Source organism: Lissotriton vulgaris, chromosome 5 (assembly GCF_964263255.1).
Source record: "Lissotriton vulgaris chromosome 5, aLisVul1.2, whole genome shotgun sequence".
Taxonomy (NCBI): Eukaryota; Metazoa; Chordata; class Amphibia; order Caudata; family Salamandridae; genus Lissotriton; species Lissotriton vulgaris.
Window position 1 is genome coordinate 539,141,190 of NC_141693.1, and position 14,599 is coordinate 539,155,788.

Sequence of the window (14,599 nt, forward strand, 5' to 3'; positions counted from 1 at the left end):
GACCCAGGGCGCAAACGTGCCCGACCTCCTGGAGCCCTGTCTCGGATCCGGGAGGCGAATGGCATCTCATAGGGACTTCCAGGGAAATCCGGCCATCTAGTCGCCCCATAGGAAAGCATTGCGGGTGACCAGATGGCCGTGGCGAGAGGGGCGATCAGATGGCCGGGACCGAAATGACGCCAATCTGCCTGCCCCGGGCCTTTAGGGCTCAGGAGCTGCAGGGTTCCAGGGCTCCGGGGCTCTGGGGCTGCAGGGATGCAGGGCTCGGGGACTGCAGGGCTCCACGGCTCGGGGGGCTGCAGGGCTCCGGGGCTGCAGGGCTCCAGGGCTCCAGTGCTAAAGGGCTCCAGGGCTCTGGGGCTTCAGGGCAGCAGGGCTCCAGGGCTCCGGGGCTCCAGGGCCCGGGACCCATGGAGCCCGTCCCGGGTACTTTCCCACTCTGCGGCCCGGAGGAGGGAGCCCCGAATGCCTGGGAGGTGCTGCCCGGGCATCGCTCATCTGGTCCCCAGCAGGGACCACCAGCCCCGGGAGGGTGTTTGGGCATACCCTTGCACGTACTAATCCGGAGGAAAATTACCCCCCTTTCTTGTAATCCGTGCACTCGAGGTGACAGAGGGGACCCAGGGCACAAAAGTACCCGACCTCCTGGAGCCCAGGATGGGATCCGGGAGGCGAATGGCACCTCATAGGGACTTCCAGGGAAGTCCGGCCATCTAGTCGCCCCATAGGAAAGAATTGCGGGCGACCAGATGGCCGAGGCGAGAGGGGCGACCTGATGGCCCGGACCGAAAGAACGCCAATCTGCCTGCCTCGGGCCTGTAGGGCTCAGGAGCTGCAGGGCTCTGGGGCTGCAGGGCTCGGGACTGCAGGACTCCACGGCTCGGGGGGCTGCAGGGCTCCGGGGCTCCAGGGCTCCAGGGCTCCAGGGCTGCAGGGCTCCGGGGCTCCAGGGCTGCTGGGCTCCAGGGCAGCAGGGCTCCAGGGCCCAGGACCCATGGAGCCTATCCCGGGTACTTTGCCACTCTGCGGCCCGGAGGAGGGAGCCCCGGATGCCTGGGAGGTGTTCCCCGGGCATCGCCCATCTGGTCCCCAGCAGGGAACCACCAGACCTGGGAGGGTGTTTGGGCATACCCTTGCACCTACTAATCCGGAGGAAAATTACCCCCCTTTCTTGTAATCTGTGCACTCGAGGTGACAGAGGGGACCCAGGGCACGAACGTGCCCGACCTCCTGGAGCCCTGGCTGGGATCCGGGAGGCGAATGGCATCTCATAGGGACTTCCAGGGAAGTCCGGCCATCTAGTCGCCCCATAGGAAAGCATTGCGGGCGACCAGATGGCCGTGGCGAGAGGGCCGACCAGATGGCCGGGACCGAAATGACGCCAATCTGCCTGCCCCGGGCCTTTAGGGCTCAGGAGCTGCAGGGCTCCAGGGCTCCGGGGCTCCGGGGCTCTGGGGCTGCAGGGATGCAGGGCTCGGGGACTGCAGGGCTCCACGGCTCTGGGGGCTGCAGGGCTCCGGGGCTGCAGGGCTCCAGGGCTGCAGGGCTCCACGGCTCTGGGGCTTCAGGGCAGCAGGGCTCCAGGGCTCCGGCGCTCCAGGGCCCAGGACCCATGGAGCCCGTCCTGGGTACTTTCCCACTCTGCGGCCCGGAGGAGGGAGCCCCGGATGCCTGGGAGGTGCTGCCCGGGCATCGCTCATCTGGTCCCCAGCAGGGAACCACCAGCCCCGGGAGGGTGTTTGGGCATACCCTTGCACCTACTAATCCGGAGGAAAATTACCCCCCTTTCTTGTAATCCGTGCACTCGAGGTGACAGAGGGGACCCAGGGCACAAAAGTGCCCGACCTCCTGGAGCCCAGGATGGGATCCGGGAGGTGAATGGCACCTCATAGGGACTTCCAGGGAAGTCCGGCCATCTAGTCGCCCCATAGGAAAGCATTGCGGGCGACCAGATGGCCGTGGTGAGAGGGGCGACCTGATGGCCGGGACCGAAATGACACCAATCTGCCTGCCCCGGGCCTTTAGGGCTCAGGAGCTGCAGGGCTCCAGGGCTCCGGGGCTCCGGGGCTCCGGGGCTCTGGGGCTGCAGGGATGCAGGGCTCGGGGACTGCAGGGCTCCACGGCTCTGGGGGCTGCAGGGCTCCGGGGCTGCAGGGCTCCAGGGCTTCAGGGCAGCAGGGCTCCAGGGCTCCGGGGCTCCGGGGCTCCAGGGCCCAGGACCCATGGAGCCCGTCCCGGGTACTTTCCCACTCTGCGGCCCGGAGGAGGGAGCCCCGAATGCCTGGGAGGTGCTGCCCGGGCATCGCTCATCTGGTCCCCAGCAGGGAACCACCGGCCCCGGGAGGGTGTTTGGGCATACCCTTGCACCTACTAACCCGGAGGAAAATTACCCCCCTTTCTTGTAATCCGTGCACTCGAGGTGACAGAGGGGACCCAGGGCACAAAAGTGCCCGACCTCCTGGAGCCCAGGATGGGATCCGGGAGGCGAATGGCACCTCATAGGGACTTCCAGGGAAGTCCGGCCATCTAGTCCCCCTTATAGGAAAGAATTGCGGGCGACCAGATGGCCGAGGCGAGAGGGGCGACCTGATGGCCGGGACTGAAAGGACGCCAATCTGCCTGCCTCGGCCTGTAGGGCTCAGGAGCTGCAGGGCTCCGGAGCTCCGGGGCTGCAGGGCTCGGGGACTGCAGGGCTCCACGGCTCGGGGGGCTGCAGGGCTCCGTGGCTCCAGGGCTCCAGGGCTCCAGGGCTCCAGGGCTCCAGGGCTCCAGGGCTCCAGGGCTCCAGGGCTCCGGGGCTGCTGGGCTCCAGGGCAGCAGGGCTCCAGGGCTCCAGGGCCCAGGACCCATGGAGCCTATCCCGGGTACTTTGCCACTCTGCGCCCTGGAGGAGGGAGCCCCGGATGCCTGGGAGGTGTTCCCCGGGCATCGCCCATCTGGTCCCCAGCAGGGAACCACCAGACCTGGGAGGGTGTTTGGGCATACCCTTGCACCTACTAATCCGGAGGAAAATTACCCCCCTTTCTTGTAATCTGTGCACTCGAGGTGACAGAGGGGACCCAGGGCGCAAACGTGCCCGACCTCCTGGAGCCCTGTCTCGGATCCGGGAGGCGAATGGCATCTCATAGGGACTTCCAGGGAAATCCGGCCATCTAGTCGCCCCATAGGAAAGCATTGCGGGCGACCAGATGGCCGTGGCGAGAGGGGCGACCAGATGGCCGGGACCGAAATGACGCCAATCTGCCTGCCCCGGGCCTTTAGGGCTCAGGAGCTGCAGGGCTCCAGGGCTCCGGGGCTCCGGGGCCCTGGGGCCCTGGGGCTGCAGGGATGCAGGGCTCGGGGACTGCAGGGCTCCACGGCTCGGGGGGCTGCAGGGCTCCGGGGCTGCAGGGCTCCAGGGCTCCAGGGATCCAGGGCTCCAGTGCTGCAGGGCTCCAGGGCTCTGGGGCTTCAGGGCAGCAGGGCTCCAGGGCTCCGGGGCTCTAGGGCCCGGGACCCATGGAGCCCGTCCCGGGTACTTTCCCACTCTGCGGCCCGGAGGAGGGAGCCCCGAATGCCTGGGAGGTGCTGCCCGGGCATCGCTCATCTGGTCCCCAGCAGGGACCACCAGCCCCGGGAGGGTGTTTGGGCATACCCTTGCACGTACTAATCCGGAGGAAAATTACCCCCCTTTCTTGTAATCCGTGCACTCGAGGTGACAGAGGGGACCCAGGGCACAAAAGTGCCCGACCTCCTGGAGCCCAGGATGGGATCCGGGAGGCGAATGGCACCTCATAGGGACTTCCAGGGAAGTCCGGCCATCTAGTCGCCCCATAGGAAAGAATTGCGGGCGACCAGATGGCCGAGGCGAGAGGGGCGACCTGATGCCCGGGACCGAAAGGACGCCAATCTGCCTGCCTCGGGCCTGTAGGGCTCAGGAGCTGCAGGGCTCCGGGGCTGCAGGGCTCGGGGAATGCAGGACTCCACGGCTCGGGGGGCTGCAGGGCTCCGGGGCTCCAGAGCTCCAGGGCTCCAGGGCTGCAGGGCTCCGGGGCTGCTGGGCTCCAGGGCAGCAGTGCTCCAGGGCTCCAGGGCCCAGAACCCATGGAGCCTTTCCCGGGTACTTTGCCACTCTGCGGCCCGGAGGAGGGAGCCCCGGATGCCTGGGAGGTGTTCCCGGGCATCGCCCATCTGGTCCCCAGCAGGGAACCACCAGACCTGGGAGGGTGTTTGGGCATACCCTTGCACCTACTAATCCGGAGGAAAATTACCCCCCTTTCTTGTAATCTGTGCACTCGAGGTGACAGAGGGGACCCAGGGCGCAAACGTGCCCGACCTCCTGGAGCCCTGTCTCGGATCCGGGAGGCGAATGGCATCTCATAGGGACTTCCAGGGAAATCCGGCCATCTAGTCGCCCCATAGGAAAGCATTGCGGGTGACCAGATGGCCGTGGCGAGAGGGGCGATCAGATGGCCGGGACCGAAATGACGCCAATCTGCCTGCCCCGGGCCTTTAGGGCTCAGGAGCTGCAGGGTTCCAGGGCTCCGGGGCTCTGGGGCTGCAGGGATGCAGGGCTCGGGGACTGCAGGGCTCCACGGCTCGGGGGGCTGCAGGGCTCCGGGGCTGCAGGGCTCCAGGGCTCCAGTGCTAAAGGGCTCCAGGGCTCTGGGGCTTCAGGGCAGCAGGGCTCCAGGGCTCCGGGGCTCCAGGGCCCGGGACCCATGGAGCCCGTCCCGGGTACTTTCCCACTCTGCGGCCCGGAGGAGGGAGCCCCGAATGCCTGGGAGGTGCTGCCCGGGCATCGCTCATCTGGTCCCCAGCAGGGACCACCAGCCCCGGGAGGGTGTTTGGGCATACCCTTGCACGTACTAATCCGGAGGAAAATTACCCCCCTTTCTTGTAATCCGTGCACTCGAGGTGACAGAGGGGACCCAGGGCACAAAAGTACCCGACCTCCTGGAGCCCAGGATGGGATCCGGGAGGCGAATGGCACCTCATAGGGACTTCCAGGGAAGTCCGGCCATCTAGTCGCCCCATAGGAAAGAATTGCGGGCGACCAGATGGCCGAGGCGAGAGGGGCGACCTGATGGCCCGGACCGAAAGAACGCCAATCTGCCTGCCTCGGGCCTGTAGGGCTCAGGAGCTGCAGGGCTCTGGGGCTGCAGGGCTCGGGACTGCAGGACTCCACGGCTCGGGGGGCTGCAGGGCTCCGGGGCTCCAGGGCTCCAGGGCTCCAGGGCTGCAGGGCTCCGGGGCTCCAGGGCTGCTGGGCTCCAGGGCAGCAGGGCTCCAGGGCCCAGGACCCATGGAGCCTATCCCGGGTACTTTGCCACTCTGCGGCCCGGAGGAGGGAGCCCCGGATGCCTGGGAGGTGTTCCCCGGGCATCGCCCATCTGGTCCCCAGCAGGGAACCACCAGACCTGGGAGGGTGTTTGGGCATACCCTTGCACCTACTAATCCGGAGGAAAATTACCCCCCTTTCTTGTAATCTGTGCACTCGAGGTGACAGAGGGGACCCAGGGCACGAACGTGCCCGACCTCCTGGAGCCCTGGCTGGGATCCGGGAGGCGAATGGCATCTCATAGGGACTTCCAGGGAAGTCCGGCCATCTAGTCGCCCCATAGGAAAGCATTGCGGGCGACCAGATGGCCGTGGCGAGAGGGCCGACCAGATGGCCGGGACCGAAATGACGCCAATCTGCCTGCCCCGGGCCTTTAGGGCTCAGGAGCTGCAGGGCTCCAGGGCTCCGGGGCTCCGGGGCTCTGGGGCTGCAGGGATGCAGGGCTCGGGGACTGCAGGGCTCCACGGCTCTGGGGGCTGCAGGGCTCCGGGGCTGCAGGGCTCCAGGGCTGCAGGGCTCCACGGCTCTGGGGCTTCAGGGCAGCAGGGCTCCAGGGCTCCGGCGCTCCAGGGCCCAGGACCCATGGAGCCCGTCCTGGGTACTTTCCCACTCTGCGGCCCGGAGGAGGGAGCCCCGGATGCCTGGGAGGTGCTGCCCGGGCATCGCTCATCTGGTCCCCAGCAGGGAACCACCAGCCCCGGGAGGGTGTTTGGGCATACCCTTGCACCTACTAATCCGGAGGAAAATTACCCCCCTTTCTTGTAATCCGTGCACTCGAGGTGACAGAGGGGACCCAGGGCACAAAAGTGCCCGACCTCCTGGAGCCCAGGATGGGATCCGGGAGGTGAATGGCACCTCATAGGGACTTCCAGGGAAGTCCGGCCATCTAGTCGCCCCATAGGAAAGCATTGCGGGCGACCAGATGGCCGTGGTGAGAGGGGCGACCTGATGGCCGGGACCGAAATGACACCAATCTGCCTGCCCCGGGCCTTTAGGGCTCAGGAGCTGCAGGGCTCCAGGGCTCCGGGGCTCCGGGGCTCCGGGGCTCTGGGGCTGCAGGGATGCAGGGCTCGGGGACTGCAGGGCTCCACGGCTCTGGGGGCTGCAGGGCTCCGGGGCTGCAGGGCTCCAGGGCTTCAGGGCAGCAGGGCTCCAGGGCTCCGGGGCTCCGGGGCTCCAGGGCCCAGGACCCATGGAGCCCGTCCCGGGTACTTTCCCACTCTGCGGCCCGGAGGAGGGAGCCCCGAATGCCTGGGAGGTGCTGCCCGGGCATCGCTCATCTGGTCCCCAGCAGGGAACCACCGGCCCCGGGAGGGTGTTTGGGCATACCCTTGCACCTACTAACCCGGAGGAAAATTACCCCCCTTTCTTGTAATCCGTGCACTCGAGGTGACAGAGGGGACCCAGGGCACAAAAGTGCCCGACCTCCTGGAGCCCAGGATGGGATCCGGGAGGCGAATGGCACCTCATAGGGACTTCCAGGGAAGTCCGGCCATCTAGTCCCCCTTATAGGAAAGAATTGCGGGCGACCAGATGGCCGAGGCGAGAGGGGCGACCTGATGGCCGGGACTGAAAGGACGCCAATCTGCCTGCCTCGGCCTGTAGGGCTCAGGAGCTGCAGGGCTCCGGAGCTCCGGGGCTGCAGGGCTCGGGGACTGCAGGGCTCCACGGCTCGGGGGGCTGCAGGGCTCCGTGGCTCCAGGGCTCCAGGGCTCCAGGGCTCCAGGGCTCCAGGGCTCCAGGGCTCCAGGGCTCCAGGGCTCCGGGGCTGCTGGGCTCCAGGGCAGCAGGGCTCCAGGGCTCCAGGGCCCAGGACCCATGGAGCCTATCCCGGGTACTTTGCCACTCTGCGCCCTGGAGGAGGGAGCCCCGGATGCCTGGGAGGTGTTCCCCGGGCATCGCCCATCTGGTCCCCAGCAGGGAACCACCAGACCTGGGAGGGTGTTTGGGCATACCCTTGCACCTACTAATCCGGAGGAAAATTACCCCCCTTTCTTGTAATCTGTGCACTCGAGGTGACAGAGGGGACCCAGGGTGCAAACGTGCCTGACCTCCTGGAGCCCTGGCTCGGATCCTGGAGGCGAATGGCATCTCATAGGGACTTCCAGGGAAGTCCGGCCATCTAGTCGCCCCATAGAAAAGCATTTTGGGCGACCAGATGGCCGAGGCGAGAGGGGCGACCAGATGGCCGGGACCGAAATGACTCCAATCTGCCTGCCCCGGGCATGCAGGGCTCTGGGGCTGCAGGGCTCCTCGGGGGCCCAGGGCTCCCGGGCTCCAGGGCTGCAGGGCTTCAGGGCTGCAGGGCTCCGGGGGGGGCTCCAGGGCTCCAGGGGCTGTAGGGCTCCGGGGGCTCCAGGGCTCCGGGTGCTCCAGGGCTGCAGGGCTCCGGGGCTGCAGGGCTCCTCGGGGGCTGCAGGGCTCCTCGGGGGCTCCATGGCTCCCGGGCTCCGGGGCTGCAGGGCTGCAGGGCTGCAGGGCTCCAGGGGGGCTCCAGGGCTCCAGGGGCTGTAGTGCTCCGGGGGCTCCAGGGTTCCGGGGGCTCCAGGGCTGCAGGACGGAGGGGTATTGCCACACCACCAGGCCCTGCCGGACGGGGCTCAAGCCCCGGGCCTGCTCCCGGTCCCTGCTTCTGAAACCCTAGCCAGGCCGGAGAAAGAGCCTCCCTTGGCTCGGATGAACGCCTGGAACCCCGGCCGGCTTGCAGGACGGGGAAGCTCCAGCAAACCCATGGCCGGCCGTACGGAGCTCAAGCCCCGGGCCCGCTCCCGGTCCCTGCTTCCAAAACCCTAGCCAGGCCGGGGAGAGCCTCCCTTGGCCCTGATGAACGCCCGGAACCTCGGCCGGCTTGCGGGACGGGGAGGCTCCAGCAACCCCATAGCCTACCGGACGGAGCTCAAGCCCCGGGCCCGGTCCCTGCTTCCGAAACCCTAGCCAGCCCGGGGAGAGCCTCCCTTGGCCCCGATGAACGCCCGGAACCTCGGCCGGCTTGCAGGACGGAGCTCAGGCCCCAGGCCCAGCCTACCAACCCTAGCCGGGCCCGGGGAGAGCCTCCCGGTGGACCCCCCTGTCCCCAGCACCCAGACCCTGGGCCGGAACCAAGGAGGGTTAAGCCCAGGCCACGTCCTCTCCCCGACGGCCTGCCCGGGGAGCCCATTTTTGTTGACTATTAAGCCCCCACGTAGTGGGGGCTTACAGAACCTAGGGAAAGGACAAAAGTTGGAGTTAGCCCGGCCGCCAGCCCGCAGGGCCATCTGGTCGCCCAGCCCACAGGGCCATCTGGTCACCCTGCCCGCAGGGCAATCTGGTCGCGCAGCCAGGCAGCCAGATGACCCAGGACGACCCAGCGCCCGGATGGCCTGGGAGGATGCTGTACCCAGTCGCCCTTGCAGTCCAGCGAGGGTGGCCAGGCGCTGCTGCTGTTTGCCTCCCTGCTCGACTTGCCCATGCAGCAGTGGGAAGCGGAGGCCCGGCCGGCGGCGGCCCAGGCCATCTGGTCACCCTGCTGACCCGCAAGGGAAGGTGTGGCCCCCATCCCCGCACCCCGGTGGGGCAGGGACGGGAGGGGGAGGCCCCCCTGCTGAAGGGCACGTGGTGGAGGCAGCCTCCCCCACAGGCCCACGTTACCCCTCCACATCCCTCCCGCCGGCCAGGCGGCAGAGGGACCCACCCCTGGGTGTGATGGAGGGAGGCTTCCACGGGCGCCCACGCACGGAAAGAGACAAAAGCTTGGCTCAGAGGATGACTTTCAATAGATCGCAGCGAGGTAGCTTCTCTGCTACTTACGAAACCCTGACCCAGATCGTCTACGAATGATTTAGCACCGGGTGCCCCACGAACATGCGCCTGATCAAACTCGGAGAAAAAGGACCATCGGCAAGGGGCTGAGAGGCAGGAGCGTCCCCGGGCCCCTGAGTGCCCCTGGCTGGCGGACCCCGGGATGCCTTACGCCTCTAAGAATGGCCACACCTCATGGAAGTCTGCCTGATCAAACTCGGAGAAAAACGACCATTGAACCCTGATAAAAACAACCATCAACAAGGGGCCGAGAGGCAGAAGCGTCCACGGGCCCCTGGGGGCCCCTGGCGGGTGGGCCCCAGGACGACCTTCCCCTCTCTGCATGGCCAGACCTCACGGAGGTATGCCTGATCAAATTTGGAGAAAAACGACCATCGGCAAGGGGCTGAGAGGCAGGAGCGTCCTCGGGATCTTGGGGGCCCCTGGCAGGCAGGCCCCGGGATGCCTCCCCTCCTCTCAGCATGGCCGGACCTCATGGAAGTCTGCCTGATCAAACTCGGAAAAAACAACCATCGGCAAGGGGCCAAGAGGCAGAAGTGTCCACGGGCCCCTGGGGGCCCCTGGCAGGCGGTCCCCAGGACACCTTCCCCCCCTCAGCATGGCCAGACCTCACGGAGGTCTGTGCCTGATCAAACTCGGAGAAAACGGACCATCGGCAAGGGGCTGAGAGGCAGGATTGTTCCCGGGCCCCTGGGGGCCCCTGGCAGGCGGGCCCTGGGACGCCTTTCCCCTCTCAGCATGGCCAGACCTCACGGAGGTATGCCTGATCGAACTTGGAGAAAAACGACCATCGGCAAGGGGCTGAGAGGCAGAAGCGTCCCCGGGCCCCTGGGGGCCCCTGGCGGGTCGGCCCCAGGACGCCTTCCCCCTCTCAGCATGGCCAGACCTCATGGAAGTCTGCCTCATCAAACTCTTAGAAAAACGACCATCGAACCCTGATAAAAACGACCATCGGCAAGGGGCTGAGAGGCAGAAGCGTCCCCGGGCCCCTGGGGGCCCCTGGCGGGTGGGCCCCGGGACGCCTTCCCCCTCTCAGCATGGCCAGACCTCATGGAAGTCTGCCTGATCAAACTCGGAGAAAAACTACCATCGAACTCGGAGAAAAACAAACATCGGCAAGGGGCTGAGAGGCAGAAGCTTCCCTGGGCCCCTGGGGGCCCCTGGCAGGCGGGCCCTGGGACGCCTTTCCCCTCTCAGCATGGCCAGACCTCACGGAGGTATGCCTGATCGAACTCGGAGAAAAACGACCATCGGCAAGGGGCTGAGAGGCAGAAGCTTCCCCGGGCCCCTGGGGGCCCCTGGCGGGTGGGCCCCAGGACGCCTTCCCCCTCTCAGCATGGCCAGACCTCATGGAAGTCTGCCTGATCAAACTCGGAGAAAAACTACCATCGAACTCGGAGAAAAACAAACATCGGCAAGGGGCTGAGAGGCAGAAGCTTCCCCGGGCCCCTGGGGGCCCCTGGCAGGCGGGCCCTGGGACGCCTTTCCCCTCTCAGCATGGCCAGACCTCACGGAGGTATGCCTGATCAAACTCGGAGAAAAACAACCATCGAACTCGGAGAAAAACGACCATCGGCAAGGGGCTGAGAGGCAGAAGCGTCCCCGGGCCCCTGGGGGTCCCTGGCAGCCCCCGGGACGCCTTTCCCCTCTCAGCATGGCCAGACCTCACGGAGGTATACCTGATCAAACTCGGAGAAAAACGACCATCGGCAAGGGGCTGAGAGGCAGAAGCGTCCCCGGGCCCCTGGGGGCCCCTGGCGGGTGGGCCCCGGGACGCTTCCCCCCTCTCACCATGGCCAGACCTCATGGAAGTCTGCCTGATCAAACTCGGAGAAAAACGACCATCAAACTCGGAGAAAAACAACCATCGGCAAGGGGCTGAGAGGCAGAAGCGTCCCCGGGCCCCTGGGGGCCCCTGGCAGGCGGGCCCCAGGACTCCTTTTCCCTCTCAGCAAGGCCAGACCTCACAGAGGTATGCCTGATCAAACTCGGAGAAAAACGACCATCGGCAAGGGGCTGAGAGGCAGAAGCGTCCCCGGGCCCCTGGGGGCCCCTGGCGGGTGGGCCCCGGGACGCATCCCCCCTCTCAGCATGGCCAGACCTCATGGAAGTCTGCCTGATCAAACTCGGAGAAAAACGACCATCGAACTCGGAGAAAAACGACCATCGGCAAGGGGCTGAGAGGCAGAAGCGTCCCGGGCCCCTGGGGGCCCCTGGCGGGTGGACCCCGGGATGCCTTCCCCCTCTCAGCATGGCCAGACGTCATAGAAGTCTGCCTCATCAAACTCTTAGAAAAACGACCATCGAACCCTGATATAAACGACCATCGACAAGGGGCCGAGAGGCAGGATTGTTCCCGGGCCCCTGGGGGCCCCTGGCAGGCGGGCCCTGGGACGCCTTTCCCCTCTCAGCATGGCCAGACCTCACGGAGGTATGCCTGATCGAACTCGGAGAAAAACGACCATCGGCAAGGGGCCGAGAGGCAGAAGCGTCCCCAGGCCCCTGGGGGCCCCTGGCGGGTCGACCCGGGACGCCTTCCCCCTCTCAGCATGGCCAGACCTCATGGAAGTCTGCCTCATCAAACTCTTAGAAAAACGACCATCGAACCCTGATAAAAACGACCATCGGCAAGGGGCTGAGAGGCAGAAGCGTCCCCGGGCCCCTGGGGGCCCCTGGCGGGTGGGCCCCGGGACGCCTTCCCCCTCTCAGCATGGCCAGACCTCATGGAAGTCTGCCTGATCAAACTCGGAGAAAAACTACCATCGAACTCGGAGAAAAACAAACATCGGCAAGGGGCTGAGAGGCAGAAGCTTCCCCGGGCCCCTGGGGGCCCCTGGCAGGTGGGCCCTGGGACGCCTTTCCCCTCTCAGCATGGCCAGACCTCATGGAAGTCTGCCTGATCAAACTCGGAGAAAAACAACCATCGAACTCGGAGAAAAACGACCATCGGCAAGGGGCAGAGAGGCAGAAGCGTCCCTGGGCCCCTGGGGGCCCCTGGCAGGCGGGCCCCGGGACACCTTCCCCCTCAAACTCGGTGAAAAAGGACCATCGGCAATGGGCTGAGAGGCAAGAGTGTCCCCAGGACATGGGGGCCCCGGCGGGCAGGCCCCAGGGCTGCTTTCCCCTGATTCAGAATCTCCGGAGGTCTGACTGACCCTCTCCCTAGTAATCCGGAGGAACATTACCCCCCTTTCTTGTAATCTGTGCACTCGAGGTCACATAGGGGACCCAAGCGACGAACGAGCCCGACCTCCTGGAGCCCTGGCTGGGATCCGGGAGGCGAATGGCACCTCATCGGGACTTCCAGGGAAGTTCGGTCATCTGGTCGCCCCATAGGAAAGCATTGTGGTCGACCAGATGGCCGAGGGAATCGGGGCGACCAGATGAAAGAGGAGCCGTCTGGACACCCTGTGCCCCAACGAAGGAGTCAGCGGGCTCCGCGGCATGGCCGACCGGAGGCCCAGAGCCCCAAAGCCCCAGCTGGGCCCCAGCCATGGAGGCTCCCAGGGGGCCCCGACAGGCCCTCCGACCCGGGGCCCCCTGGCACTTTGACAAGCAGGGAGGACTGCCCGGGCACAACGGAACCCCGACCTGGGCTCTTGGCAGTGCAGCAGGCCGGGGGACAGGGCCCAGGGCCCGAGCACCCAGCTCGGGGCTCTGGGGCTCCGGGGCTCTGTGCCTCCGGGCCTCCGGGGCTCTGGGGCTGCAGGGATGCAGGGCTCGGGGACTGCAGGGCTCCAAGGCTCGGGGGGCTGCAGGGCTCCGGGGCTGCAGGGCTGCAGGGCTCCAGGGCTCGGGGGCTCCAGGGCAGCAGGGTTCCGGGGCTCCATTGCTCCAGGCCTCCGGGGCTGCTGGGCTGCTGGGCTCCAAGGTTTCGGGCCTCCATGGCCCGGGACCCATGGAGCCCGTCCCGGGTACTTTCCCACTCTGCGGCCCGAAGGAGGGAGCCCCGAATGCCTGGGAGGTGCTGCCCGGGCATCGCTCATCTGGTCCCCAGCAGGGAACCACCAGCCCCGGGAGGGTGTTTGGGCATACCCCTGCACCTACTAATCCGGAGGAAAATTACCCCCCTTTCTTGTAATCTGTGCACTCGAGGTGACAGAGGGGACCCAGGGCACAAAAGTGCCCAACCTCCTGGAGCCCAGGATGGGATCCGGGAGGCGAATGGCACCTCATAAGGACTTCCAGGGAACTCCGGCCATCTAGTCGCCCCATAGGAAAGAATTGCGGCCGACCAGATGGCCGAGGCGAGAGGGGCGACCTGATGGCCGGGACCGAAAGGACGCCCATCTGCCTGCCTCGGGCCTGTAGGGCTCAGGAGCTGCAGGGCTCCGGGGCTCCGGGGCTGCAGGGCTCGGGGACTGCAGGGCTTCACGGCTCGGGGGGCTGCAGGGCTCCGGGGCTCCAGGGCTCCAAGGTTGCTGGGCTCCAGGGCAGCAGGGCTCCAGGGCTCCAGGGCCCAGGACCCATGGAGCCTATCCCGGGTACTTTGCCACTCTGCGGCCCGGAGGAGGGAGCCCCGGATGCCTGGGAGGTGTTCCCCGGGCATCGCCCATCTGGTCCCCAGCAAGGAACCACCAGGCCTGGGAGGGTGTTTGGGCATACCCTTGCACCTACTAATCCGGAGGAAAATTACCCCCCTTTCTTGTAATATGTGCACTCGAGGTGACAGAGGGGACCCAGGGCACGAACGTGCCCGACCTCCTGGAGCCCTGGCTGGGATCCGGGAGGCGAATGGCATCTCATAGGGACTTCCAGGGAAGTCCGGCCATCTAGTCGCCCCATAGGAAAGCATTGCGGGCGACCAGATGGCCGTGGCGAGAGGGGCGACCAGATGGCCGGGACCGAAATGACGCCAATCTGCCTGCCCCGGGCCTTTAGGGCTCAGGAGCTGCAGGGCTCCAGGGCTCCGGGGCTCTGGGGCTCTGGGGCTGCAGGGATGCAGGGCTCGGGGACTGCAGGGCTCCACGGCTCGGGGGGCTGCAGGGCTCCAGGGCTCCAGGGCTCCAGGGCTTCAGGGCTCCAGGGCTGCAGGGCTCCAGGGCTCTGGGGCTTCAGGGCAGCAGGGCTCCAGGGCTCCGGGGCTCCGGGACCCATGGAGCCCGTCCCGGGTACTTTCCCACTCTGCGGCCCGGAGGAGGGAGCCCCGAATGCCTGTGAGGTGCTGCCCGGGCATCGCTCATCTGGTCCCCAGCAGGGAACCACCAGCCCCGGGAGGGTGTTTGGGCATACCCTTGCACCTACTAATCTGGAGGAAAATTACCCCCCTTTCTTGTAATCCGTGCACTCGAGGTGACAGAGGGGACCCAGGGCACAAAAGTGCCCGACCTCCTGGAGCCCAGGATGGGATCCGGGAGGCGAATGGCACCTCATAGGGACTTCCAGGGAAGTCCGGCCATCTAGTCGCCCCATAGGAAAGCATTGCGGGCGACCAGATGGCCGTGGCGAGAGGGGCGACCAGATGGCCGGGACCGAAATGAC